Source organism: Oryx dammah, unplaced genomic scaffold, assembly GCF_014754425.2.
Source record: "Oryx dammah isolate SB20612 unplaced genomic scaffold, SCBI_Odam_1.1 HiC_scaffold_10, whole genome shotgun sequence".
NCBI lineage: Eukaryota > Metazoa > Chordata > Mammalia > Artiodactyla > Bovidae > Oryx > Oryx dammah.
In genome coordinates, this window is record NW_024070194.1 from 40,921,347 (window position 1) to 40,935,236 (window position 13,890).

Consider the following 13,890-nt stretch of genomic DNA (forward strand, 5'->3'; position numbering starts at 1 on the left):
AGGAAATGGACACATTCCTAGAAAGACACAGACAGCCACAGCTGACTCAAGAAGAGACAGAAAATCAATAAATTTATAACTGGAGATTGGCTGGTAATAGAAATGCTTCACACACATACACACACACACACATACACACACACAAACCCCAGAACCAGATGGCTTTCCTGGTGAATTGTTGACAAGTCTGAAGAAAAATAAACAGAGTGAGCATTCATTTTAGGCAAAGAGGGAAAAAAACACTAAGCCAGACAGGAAATTAAGAACAATAAAAGCAGGAACTGGTGAATCTGAAAACAGAAAATGAGAAGTGAAAAATAATCTTAAGTTGAAGATACACATGTGTGGCACTCACAAACTCTGAGTCTGCCACACACACATATGCAGACGTACAGACGCTCGGTAAACTCAGCCTCAAAGGACAATTCAAGATGAGAAAGCGTAAGAAACCACAGATGCAGAAAAAACAGTCAAATTCAAATGGAAAAGGATACTTCGCTTCACTCTGTGGATTAGATGACTGATGCCAAAAGACCCAGGAAACTGAAGGGTCAGTGGACACATGCGAAGCTGAGCGGTCCTTCAGATGACCTTCAAGAGGGTGACCGTGTCCAGGAAACATCTCCAAGGTACCCTGTGAGCTGCGGTAACACGGCACACTGGTGCACGCCTACACGTGGTGTGTGGGGCCGCGCCTGTAGCCTGAGTACACGGGCACGCTGGGCACCATTGTTCTCTGGGTACCCAGGGGGCAACCCTGGCATATTGAGCTGGGGCACTCACGTGTGCAGGTGGGAAGAAAGTGATTTCCACTGCACATCCTTTTGATCCAGCTGGCTGATTTTTACCACTTCTTATCATTTACTAATGCAAAAAAAAAAAAAAAAAAAGGGCAGGGGGAAGTTCCATGGAAAAATGCCAAAGAGACCTCTCCATACCTTTTTCTGATACACACCCTCAGATACAAGCCTCAGGGGAGCTTGGGACGTCAGCTGAGGGTGCAGAGTGTCCTGAATGGAGTGTGGATGTCAGTCTCCTGTAATGCCCCCATGTGTCTCACTGGCCAAGCACTCTGTTGGCGTTGGTAACACTCCGGGCCTGTGGCCAAGGTCTCTTGGCCAGTAGCAGCTCTAACCCATCCCTTCACGGTGAAATGATAAAACTGGGTTGGCAGAATGGTTTCTGAAATGAGAATGGTGATGAATGCCCACAGCTGTCAGTCTTTAGCAGAAATTTGTCATATTATACACAGAATTAAATCCATCCTCCATTAAAAGTATGACAAAAAGAATTAACTCATTTTCAATGTAATGACTTAAGCAAGCAGATCTTGCATAACAATGAGGGCTTCTGAACTTCTAATGAACTGTTTAAAGTGTTCGAGCTGAATTTGGGTCTCTGATAATAATTTCTAAGTTCCAAGACTCCCCAGTTGGATGGCATTGCCAATTCAATGGTCATGAACTTGGGCAAATTCCAGGAGAAGGCGAGGGACAGGGAAGCTTATTGTGCTGCAGTCCATGGGGTTGCAAAGAGGCGGACAAGACTTGGCAACTGAATAACGAAAAACAGCGAGACTCCCCTAAAGGAGCTGTTTGGTGAGATACTCTCTAAGGGAATTGGTCTGGAGACAATGAACACAAGTGAAAAAGTCAGAGACCATGGCAGTCTGCTGTATCTGTGGTTCCCATGGTGACCTTACTCCCTGTTGATCTGGAGGTTGGTCATGTGGTTGTTCAGGGTGAGGTATTAACAACTGTGAGCTTGCTAAGTGCCATTGTGTTGGGGTCTGTGTTCCTGGGACACTGCTTTGTGGAAGCCAGCTGCCATGTGCCAAGGCCAGTGGCCTGAGGCAACCTGCTGTCAGGAAGCCCAAGCTGCCCCGTGGAAGGTCACACGGAAAGAGCTTTGTGCCGTCAGCTCTCGTCTGGGTCAGCTGGTCTGGCCGAAGCCCCACAGCCCAAGTGTGTGTTAGTTGGAGGGAAGGACTGCCCAGCTGAGCCCAGGTTCAAATTTTTACTGTTGCTCAAGCTGCTAAGTTTTGAAGCATCTTGTGCAGCTTAGGCGATGGCTGGGGTGGGGGGGGGGGGGGTCTGAGGTGAGAGGCACCTGGAGGAAAGGGAGCAGGTGCAGGAAATAAATGCACCGAGAGTGATAATCCTGTCATCGTAAAGTGGTCAGAACTCCGACCGCTTCACAAGGGCTCTCTGGGTGACAGCGTAGCCAAGATCCATGTGACTCAAGTGTGGTCCCCACACTGCAGCACTAACTTGCTCTGGGAGCTTGTTCATTTCTTAGAAAACCGCAAACCTGGGACCCTGCCCCAGAAACCTAGCTCTCCACGTAATGTCTAGGCACTCCACGAGGAGGTTCAGGTCTCAGAGGCCTGGGTTCTGGGTGGTGAGCCCTGCGGTTGCCACGCTCTCAGCAGTGAGCAGGTCACGACCATCTGTACGCAGATGGATTTCAAGATGTCCATCTCCCTGGAGACCTTTGCGAAGGAGTGATTCATCCACTGAAGGTTTCACAACACCACCCCCACACCCCCCCCCCGAATAATCAGCCTTCACATTCCCAACCAGGAGCACACGTTTCTAGGTCATGTGGCCATCCTCAGAAAAGATCAGTAAGAGGAGGCTTTCTTCACTGCTAATACAGAGGCGCTGTGTCAGTTGGGAAGGTGACGGCCTGCAAGGGGCCTTGGGGACGGGGGTCAATGGCAAGGGTTCCACGTCTCTGAGCCGCTGGTCACGCAATGGAAAGGCTGGCCCAGTGGCCCCTGGAAGTCTCATTGCTGGTCATAACCCAGAGGCCAGGCCCTGCCTCTAGTGCAGACTTTGCACCAGGGACTGAGGTGGACCCAAGACAGGGCCTGCAGTCTCGACAGGCAGTTTCGGGACCATCCTTCTTAATTTAACCTGAGCAGTAAGGCAGGAGTGTGCTGGGAACCGGCAAGGCGAGATGGAAACAACCCACAACCCTGCTGCCGTGCAGTATCCCGAGGTCTGCCGTGTGGACACTCTGACCAGCACAGACTCCAAGCCGCCAACAGCTTAACCGCCAGCTCCCTAAACCTACCCTGGCAGAGCCTGGGAATCCCGGTCAGATGCTCACAGAGGGGTGGGGGTAGGTGGGGGTTGAGGGGTGTCGAGGGGCTGGCCCATCCCCTGCCCCTCTTGACCACAGCTGCTGAGCAGATGGGATGAAGGCAACCGAGGCTAAACCCCCGCCCAGGCCCGGGATGGGTGTCTGGGATGGAGCCCGGGGCCCTGTGGCCGCTGGCCTAGGGAAGATCCCCGGCACATCTTTTCCCGGAGCTCCAGCGCCACCTGGTGGCGGGGTCCCCACGCCCGGGTGCATCTGGGATCCAGATGGTACCACTTGGGCGTGTCCCGGGTGAGCTCGAATCAGAGGGAGAGGGTCCCAAAGAAGTCCCAGGAGGCCTGTGCCCCCTGTCCAGCCTCAGCACCCCCTGCCTCGCTGCTGTGTCCTACAGGCGCATTTCTGGGGAATGTGTCAGAGTGAGGCTGTTGTCCCAGGCTCTGCTTTACAGGGACAGAAACTGAACCTGGTCCTGGTCCCCGCTCGTGCCCCTGTGCTGCCTCCCCCCTCCCCGGTGGTGATGTGGGGGCGTAGGGTCCAGTGTCCCTGCCCTGGCCGGACATCTGGGCCTGAGCACCCCGTCCTGCAGCCTGACCCGCTTCAGGCAGGATGAACTCCAAGAGCCGGGCAGCAACAGCCCTGATCATCCCGAGAGCCCAGGGTTAGAAAAGTGACCAAAACAGGAAAGTTTTGCTTTCTACAACCCTTTTAATATCTTCTCCAAATCCCAAATTCCCATATATATCTTTATTATAATATTAACATGCAACACATTCACATATTATATAAGGTTCCCCAGCGGCTCAGTGGAAAAGAATCTGCCTGCGGTGGAGGACACATGGGAGGTGTGGGTTCAATCCCTGGGTCAGGAAGATCTCCTGGAGAAGGGAAATGGCACTCCACTGCAGTATTCCTTCCTGGGAAATTCCATGGACAGAGGAGCCTGGCAGGCTACAGTCCATAGGATCGCAAGGAACGCTCTGTACCCTATTACCTGCCCTGAAAGGGGCGCTCTGCCCTGCCTTTTGTTCCATTTGGCACATTGGCTGTTTGGCTGTTGTCGGCCATCAGGGACTCTAAAGCCACCTGAGAAAAGGCCCCGTGATGTTTGGACCAAGAGATGTGACATAAAGGGGGCCAGCAGAGGCTGAAGGATGAGCTGCTGCCCCCAGCCTGTAATGCCTTCCTCGCCCAGTGTGCCCCCACAGGCTTTGAGCCCAAGCAAAGTCATCCTTGGAGACCCACCCATTGTTTCCGTTGCTATGGCTTCACAACAAACCAGCCCAGGCCTCAGCAGTTTTAAACAACAGTGTTTGTTGACCTTGAGCGTGTGGGTCAGGAATGTGGACAAACACAGTGCTCTCCACATGGTCTCCAGCTCTGAGGTGGAGGGGGCCGGCCCCCATGTGGAGGTCATGCCCCAGGAGAGAGAGGCGGCTTAGCCTTGGACGTCAGCATCATCTCCTGTGAGGTGCACCGAGGTCGGACACATTTCACAGCCGCCTTTAGAAATGCATCGTCCAGGCCGCCGTTTCACAGAGGTGACCCCATCAGCTGTGCAAACTGGACACTCAGGGACCACGTTGCTAGGCTGGGACAGAACAGGCTGGGGCCAGGGACTGTCCCAGGGAGGACCCAGGGTGTCTTGGAGGGGCCTCGGCCCACCCAGGCCCTGGCGATACCCCAGGCGGAGGGGGATGACTAGAGGCTCCAGGCAGGGGAGGAAGTGGATCTTGGTGATGAAGGGCCCCCTGTTACTTGTGGATCAGCAGTTCCTCCTGACCAGGAGGCCAGCCAGTGGCAGAGGATGAAGAAAGGGAGTGGGTAGGGAGGGAACCACACCACCAAGATTGCAGCCAAGCTCTGTAGCTGGACGCAGGCAAGAGGCAAGGTTTCCATCAACCCCATGTCTTAGCCCAGGGAGCCTCCCCACACCAAGAGCCATCCAACAGCAAGCCTGAGGCCTTTCTGCTGAGAAGACAGACTGGGGCCTCGACAGCCCTGTTGGGTGGGGAAGGCTGAGGCTTGCCTACTTGTCTGGTGTCCAAGGAGATGGTCATCTCTCAGATGAAACTTGGGTGGAGGGAGGGCTCCTGAGACTACAATCTCCCCTGCTCAGATGTGGCTCCCAAAGCCAGGGTTCAGTGGTTTGCCCTGAGCTGGGCTAAAAAAAATCCCAGGATTCCCACCCCTCCGTATTTCCCCCTTCCTTCAGGAAGCCCTCCATGACTTCCTGCAAACAGGGTTCTGGCCTCTGCCCTGATCGCCCACTGTTTCAAGGTGAGCATGTGGTCAAGTCCTCCAGGCACTAAGTGCTGTCTGGTCCACAGTGGAGCCCAGACCCCCTCGCAGGCCTTGCTGGGCGGAGAGTGCAAGATGGTGGTTACCATACAGGGTGAGGGGTGCTCGGCGTGAGGGTGTTGTGTCCTGTACACTGAAAGGGAAGGGGTAATGGCACGTGTCGGGAGCCCGTTTGAGCCCTCGGCCCCTGGCTCTGGTCCTGTGGGCAGGAATGCGTTCATCCGCGTCCACCCCGGGACAACGGCACCCCGGGACAACGGCACCCCGGGACAACGGCACCCCGGGACAACGGGGCTGCAGGCTTAGCGGCTGTTACCCCAGCGTGTGGGAAGGAGGCTTACATAACTTGTAACCTGAGCAGGGCGGACCCTGGTGGGGAGAAACTGCAGCCTGGGTTCAGAGGAACGGCTGGGCTGTTCCCTCCTGGGGGAGCCCCATTCCTGGACCAGTCGCTGCTACTTACAAGGGTGCCAACCTGCCTGGCTCTTGCCGTCGCACCCACTGTCCCCACAAAGAACTGCCCTGCTGGGACCGTGGGCGTGGCTTCGGCTTCCCAGGTGGAGTCTGAAGCCCAGGTAACTGCCTGGAAGCCCCACCCACATCCTCAGCGTTAACCCTGTGATCCTGGTCTCCTCCTCCTGGGGCCTACATGCCCAGGCTCACTGCCGTCGTTTGAGGGGGGTTTCTGGGGCTTGGCTTCTCTTTCCACTTGTCACACGTCCTCAGGAGACTAAAAGGGACTCTTCTTGGTGCAGTTTTTGTTCAAACAGAACGTGACTCTTGTTTGTGATGGAGAGAAGGGGGCACCAGCATGACCTTGAGGCTGAGGTAGGGGCAAGGATGCTGGTGGGAGGAGGGAGGAAGATGGGGGCATGTTAATACAAGAGGGCTTCTGAGTGCACCCCATGCCCCCAGCGCTCAGGAGGCTGGGAGCAGAGTCAGAACTCCACTCTCAGGGTCAGCGTCCACCCAGCACCCAAGCCCCGAGCTGAGCCCAAGAGGCTGGACAGGAGCCTGTGTGAGCCACAGCTCTCTCTGGATGCGGCTCGGGGATATTTGGACTCTTAATTAGTGTGAATGTTCCTTAATCATCCTTGGACGGAGCTCCTGATGAGGGTTGCCATGGCCACGGGGCTCTGGTGAGTGAAGGGCCCTCGGCACTTTCACATCATTCACCTCGCCCCTGTGGAGCTCAGGCAGCTCTGCCCTGAGCCTTGGGCGCCTCCAGGAGCTCCTGGCAGCTCCTCCTTTTGTGGCACCCTAGTACTCTTGCCTGGAAAATCCCATGGGTGGAGGAGCCTGGTAGGCTGCAGTCCATGGGGTCGCCAAGTCAGACATGACTGAGCGACTTCACTTTCACTTTTCACTTCCATGCATTGGAGAAGGAAATGACAACCCACTCCAGTGTTCTTGCCTGGAGAGTCCCAGGGACGGGGGGGCCTGGTGGCCTTCCGTCTATGGGGTCGCACAGAGTCAGACACGACTGAAGTGACTTAGCAGTTAGCAGGGTCCCTGGGTGCTCCTGGCAGAAACCCATCACCACAGGCCACCACGTGGTGTGTCCTCTGGGCCCTCCCAGGAGTACCACCAGGGGCGGTGGAAGAGGAAACAGAGGTTCACAGAGGATCAGTGATGTGCCAAGCCCAGTGATGACTGTCCACGCCCCGGGCCGGGTGAGGACGCGATGACAGCTCCACGGCACCAGATGTGGGCTGGAGGCCTGAATACCAGCAGCCTGTGAAGTAAGTGCAGGTAGCCATTCCTGCTTTGTAGGTGAGGTGAGCGGCTCGGAGAGGCTGAGTAACTTGCCCCAGGTCATGGAGCAAGTGCGAGGGTGAGGTGGGCTTCTGGGGCTGCTAGTACCTGCTCTCAGGAGCAGAGGCAGGGCCCAGGGTTTGCTGTGGATCCTGGGTCTTCCTGGAGCATGGATGTTTCCCCTTCCACCCCCTCCACTGGCCCTGCGGTGGCCCCGAGGGTCATGGCACCATGGCATGAGGCAGGGAAAGTGGCAGTGACGGGGTGCTCCATGCATGGGCACCTGCAACCCAGGGTGGGTCTCACAGTTCAGTGCCCCATGGGGACTGTCCCCAGCCTCAGCCCAGCAGCTCCCACAGTCTCCTTCAAAGGGGGCTGAGTCTTCCTGGCGCCTGCCAGTGCACACGATGGTCTAGGGGCCAGGCCAGATATGTGACACGTCCCATGTCAGCTGCGGACATGCCAAGGGCACGCGGGGGGTGGGGCAGTGAGCACCAGATGCCCTCCAGAGGGGTGCTGACAGCTGGGTCCCCGTCCTCGTCATGAATGTCCTGAATGTCGCCTGCCCTGCTGTTCCCGGTCTCCTAATTAGAGCGAGACGTGGTCATCTGCATCCCCTGCAGCTTTTCCGGACTGTTTTTCACCCAGCTGAGCAGAGGCAGGGCTGTTAGTCCTTATCACGGTAGATGATCACGGATCACGTGTGGTCAGATGCTTGATCTGGGAAGCTGGGTCTTCAGAGCGTGAGACTGTCACCGCTCCCCCTTGTCCGTGTGCTGGAGGCTCCTAGCCCGTGAGACTTAAGGAGGCCCCAGCGCCCTGGCGGGCTGCTTCTCCCACCCCAGGCATGTGCCTTCCTGGATTCAACCTGGTTGTAGGTGTGCAGTCCTCTCTCCTCTTTTGAACGCCTGACTTTGTTCACACGGGCAGGTCTTGTGACAACCTTCTCTGTGAGACACTCTGCAGGTAACCCAGGTTCTGTCTCTGTTGGGGGCTGCGGGCTGCTGCAGCAGAAAGACCAACGTCCAGACTCTAAAGCACGGACGTTGGTGCTCATTCACTGAGCAGGTTGGCAGGTGGCTGCCTCCATCGGGAGGCTCCTCCCGGGGGTGCGTTCTCTGTGTCCTTCGCCCCAGGCCTCGTGGCCTGTCCCTGCATCCAGGTACAGGTGGTGAGGAGCGTGGGGAAGGCACAGCCACTTCCCAAATCCTGGACCAGGTGCTGGCCAGCCTCACTGGCCCACGTCCCTGGGGTGAGGACGCAGTCGTCACTGCCGCCTGCAGGGAGGTGGCAGGCGGTGCTCTGGGCCCCGGGAGGAAGAGGGGACGCAGCCTTGAGGGACCTCGGGAGCAGGTGTGAGTGAAGAGGGGGGCTCCCGGGGCCGGGGACAGGCCTGTCCTCAGCACCTTCCTTGCACGTCCTCCTTCTTTGTGACCCGTTAGGAGCTCGTCCCAGACTTGGCCATCTCCCCAGATGTCTGGCCATTTCCAAGCTGGTTGTGCATCAGAATCACCACTGTTCTCTGGAGACATGGACGCCTGGCCCTAGGCCCCACTGTGCTGCTTCACAGGCCCGAGGTGGGACCTTGGGCACCTGCAGATGTAACAAGTCCTGCAGGTCCAGCTGTCCCAGCCCCTACACTTGGCCCTGGTTCTGCCCCAGGTCTAAGGAGAGGCATCCGTTGCCCACATGGAGACAGCGCCGTGGGTTCACTCCCCGCCCGGCTCCCACAGGATCTACGAGGGCCCCGGGGCAGAGTGGAGAGGACGTGCCCGCCTTGGGGAGACAGGAGCCGGGAGCCATGATGTCCTCGTCGGGAGGCACAAGCTGCTAATTGTTTTGTTTTGCGTTATCGGCATCTGCAGGGAGAGAGAGCAAACACCACCACTGCCCGGCCTGCCGTCCCTGGAGGTGACCACCCTGTGGTCAGGGCTCTTGGCACAAAACCTGTCAGACGCACAGCTGAGCATCCCGTCCGGCTACCCCTGTGTCTTTGCTGCTGAGACAGTCGTGCCCACACGCTGCCCTGAGAACAGGCACTGTGGTGACTGCCACTCCTTCCTGCAGCAGCATCAGGAGCATACTTCTTTCTCCTTCTCGAAGATTCCAGGCAGAACCTCTCAGCTCAGCGCCACGAACTGAACGCCACCACCACGTTTTCTCTCTCTAATTTTAAGGGCACTTTCCCCCCTAAGCTGCAGCTCTGGGCTCTCAGAGGATGCTGGCAGGCCAGAGCACACAGGGGCAAGGGGTGGGGGAATGACTAGGGCCTCCCTTACAGAACACCTTGAATGTTTCTTTTTAAGTGGGTGGGTGGGTTCTCAGGTGCAGAGAAAACCCACAGTGGCAGCCCTGTGTCCCTTGTAGGAGGAGGAAGTGCCTTGTCTGCTGAGAGGAGCTCCATTCAGCCTCTGAGCCTCAGTTTCCCTGTTTGTGAAACCGAGAACTAGTCCGCCCTGCAACTGCATCACAGGGCTTTCTCAAGAGGATCAAATTTAATCAGGTTCAACAAGCTGTGTATTAATACAACACTTAAACTGCTTCCCAAATGATGTGCTGAGGGAATACATTCGTGCATAAAATGTGATGTCGTTCCCAGAAGAAACGGAAAACACAGAGGAAGGCACACTTGTGTCAGCGAGCAGGATGCAGGGCTGAATTAGTGATCGTGAGGCAACCCCGGCCCCAGGAGCCCCGTCTCCATAGCAGGCTGTGCCCTTGCTGGCCTGTGACCACCCTGCCCCCAAACGATGAGGGTCCATCACACGCCCACAAACGGGAGAATCCAGCCCGTCCTGTTGGGAGTGGAGACGGTGACCCCTGGGCACAGGGGCCATGTCTTTTGAACCTCCTGGTGCCTCAAGCCCAGCAGAGTACCTGGCACAAGCTCAGCCTCTGAGCTTTTTTTAACCATGAAACAAACTAGATGCACAGCGACCAGTATAACAGTTTGAGAACCACAGCCGCCCCCCCCCCCGCCCCAACCTTGCTTCCTATCTTCTTCATCACCTAAGGAAGCATCACTACCGTTTAGCTTTTCCTCCTTTGAACCAGGTCTGAATGGACGTCAACAGGCATCTTCTGGGACGTGTGTTTCTGTTCTCCGCCGTATTAAGACTCAGTTAGTTAACGTTCTCTCCACGGCAGGACTGACGGTGGTGGGTGCAGTCAACGCTGCTGAATGCAGGCAGGGGCTGTGAAGGCAAATACCCTGTGTGCCCAGCCGAGGAGGAGAGAGTTGGGAGCCCGCGGGAGCCCGAAGGCCAGGCTTGGCAACAGCTGCACTGCCTGGACCCTGCAGGGCATGCCTGTCTCAGCTGGGTGCCTGTGTGAGTGGGGCCGGGGGGTGTGGAAGCCGGGGCCCTGCCCAGATGGGGTGCGGGATGCTGGGGTATCAGCAAGGGCAGGGGCAGGGATGGGCCTCCTGGGGCCGAGGCCGGAATCAGTCCCTGAGCACATGGTTGACCCCCACCTCTCACCCTCAGAGGAGGCCTCCACCCGGAGTGAGGGCTGAACTGCCCATGCCCACTCCCCTCAGTGAGCTCCACATCGCTGGATCACAGCATTTCTAGGTGGGGCTCGTCTGGCTGTATGCTTGGCCTGGGTCGTGTCCAGGTCCTCGGCCTTTTCCCATCTAAGACACTTTCCAGGATGCATGTCCACCAGATACAGATGGAAAAAAACTGCAGTGGGCCTGGTCAAGCTAGACCGAGCATATCCCCAGATCAGACCTCCTTCTGTTTGGTCCTCTGAGGGCCCCTCACCATCCTTATACATGGTAGGTGCTCAACAAACTCCTGTCCGGCAGCCCTGAGATGCTGCACCTTGGGTTTGGTGCCAAAGCGAAGCGGAAGGATCCAGAATAGATACGTCCTGTGCTGACCTGCTGACCCACGTCCAACCTGGTTTACCAACCCCTCCCCACTCTTCCTGGAGAGGGGGAAGGGACGGCACCCCACCAGGGCCAGTTCTGGTCATGGGATCTGACATCCCAGTTACCAGCTAGGGGTGGAGGCTTGTGGCCCCAGGCCACCTGCCTGAGCCTAAGGCCAGGTCTGTCCCCTCCTCGCAGGTGACATTGAGGCCAACAGCCTCTGTGATCTCCATTTCCGTCTGAAACTGTGGATCTGACAGGATTGGCACAGGACTGCTGTGGGTACAAAGTTGAGTCTACTTGCCAAGCCCTCTTCAAATGTAAGGCTTGTGTGATTTTTAAAAGACCTGGGATCTGAGAGCCCCCACAATGCCAGATGGAGGGCTGCTTTGGGAATGGGACCAGCAGGGCTTCTCTTTGGGCCTGGGGAGCTCTGTCGTGGGGTCCTACGTTTCTCCCGTATGGGCCAATGTGAGGGCTAGGAAGCTGAAGTGGCCTGAATCTGTTTCTAAATCTGACGCTGTTGTTGGACACTGGTCATTTCCAGCTCCTCTTTCACAGGGCCTCTTGAGTGAGAAAATGTGGCTGAGCTGGGAGGTTTCATAGCCCTTCACTCACCTCATTTCTGGGGCAAGAGCTGCATCCTCTAGAAGCTCTGCTCCCAAGGCCAGAAAACACACACCTTACAGAACGTGCTGCAGCCACATCCAGGGAACAAAAACGTCGCACTAGGTGACCGAGAAGGTGCTCAGTCTTCCCCAACTTGTCCCACCTGCGAGGAGCTGGAGCCCAAATACTGATTCTCTGGTGGCGGTAGACAGACAGCAGCCCAAGTCACTGTATGCCGTTCAGCTGAGTCATGAGCGGGACTTTGGTGACCTGAGAAGTCACAACTGAAGGCCTGAGGGAATGGAGAGCTTAGTGTCATGCTAGGATTTTGTGGGACGCCCCCCCCCCCAACCAAAGACTTGCAGGTATTTTATCTATCGTCTATCTAGCGTGTATCTATCTACCTATCATTAAATTGGCCCCAAATGACCTGATTCCAGTGAAAACTCAGGTCCCCTAGAGGCCATGGGGCAGTGAATACCCTCTCTGGTGTTTCCATGGCCCCCATCGAGCACCTTGAATTTAATCAGTCTCTGCTGGTCAGTAGAGTGCCTGGCGGAGGCGGGATTCAGACACATGAACCTCTCTCTCTCTGGCAGGGACATGCAGCCCCCCTCGCTGGCTGCTGGCGGGAAGTGCACCCCTGGGTGACAAGGATGCTGGGCTGTGCTCAGTTAAAGGGACAGTCATCTTGGTGGGGTGGCCAGGGGCTGGTGAAGAGGCAAAGAGGAACAGCGGCCCAAGGCAGGAGCAATCTGGAGGTTGCTGCTGGGCTGGGAGCGGGCGGGAAGCCAGAGCCATTTCAGACCAGTATTCCTGCCCCTTGGAGAGCCCAGGCTGCCGTCTACCTCCACTTTTGGGTGTGTCCACCTGGGGCTTCTCCTTGGAGGTCCCCACATTCCGCTCCTGTCATCCCAACCACACTTCCTGATTCCCAAGCTATCTTCTCCATCCAGCAGATTCAGTCAAATCTTTAGAGCCCGAGGGGCTTCCCTGCCCTGTGACTCACTCAAGACACCCGCAGGGAGCCCCACTTCCAGGGGTCACCACATCCTGCTGTGCGGGGCGTCTGTACTTGCTCTTGTCATCCACCTTGGAGCCTGTGGGACGCTGCGGCAGGCAGACCCCACCTGTCGTTCCTCAAATGCCCTCTGCATCCTCACCCATGTGGAAGTTCGACCCCTTCCCATGGGTCAGTGAGATGACAAATCCTTTACTTGAGTTGCACCCTTGTCTAGTGGGGAGCCAGCTGTCTGCAGGCCTAAGTGTCCATGGGTTTGGCATCTGCCTTTGCTTTGCTACCAGAAGCAGAATCGTCAGGGGGTGAGAATCCGAGGGGGTGAAACCCCTGACCCCTGGGGGTAAGCTCAGCTGATCCTGAAGACCAGGGAGGGGCTCTCAAGAGGTCAGAGGGAGTCATCACAGCCCAGGCCTCACTCCACTTCTGGCGCCAAGGTCATTGACAGCAGAGCACCGACGTGAGCGTGGTCTCTAGTTGGTCAGAGATGGGACAGCTGCCTTTCGGAGAGGTCAGCCTTAGCTCAGGGTCTGAATCCACACTTAATGGTTTATTGACAAAGCGGGTCAACAGATGTCAATATCCATGGCAACAAAGGCAGGTGGACTTTGAAGGGATGAAACGAAACTGTCCTCAGGGCTGGTGCTGAAGCCAGTCTGCAGGGCCTCTGAAGGTTCCTACTAAGTCTCAGGGGCCCCGGAAAGAAAGGCAGCTTAGTGCAGTGGCCACTGGGCATTCATGTCTGGAAGGGACAGCATCTGTTGGTGATGATTTTAAACCCAGAGTCTATTCCCAAATGAGAGGTGGCCTCTGGCATCTGGAGAGGTGCAGGATGACTGGCAGGGCTGAGGGGTGACCTGTCCAGCTCTTGGTGTCAGTGGCTCCTGTTCCCATGCAGCTGTGTGGCCCCACTGTGGCGTCTCTGGCAAGCGCTAACGGCACAGTGACTGAGGGGCGTGGCTTCCCCCATAAGGCTCTCCTTGGGACCCAGGCTCCTTCCCTGGAGAGAGTTGGAATAACTGGGCAAGTGGGAAAGCCTGGTGAGGTGGGAGACCTAGTGGGGGAACACACCTGGTGAGGTGAGGACACCTGGTGAGGTGGGGGCACCTGGTGAGGTGGGGGGGCGCCTGGTGAGGAGGGGGAGCCTGGTGAGGTGGGGGCGCCTGGTGAGGAGGGGGCGCCCAGTGAGGAGGGGGCGCGGGGTGAGGCGGGTGCGTTCGGCCAGGAGGTC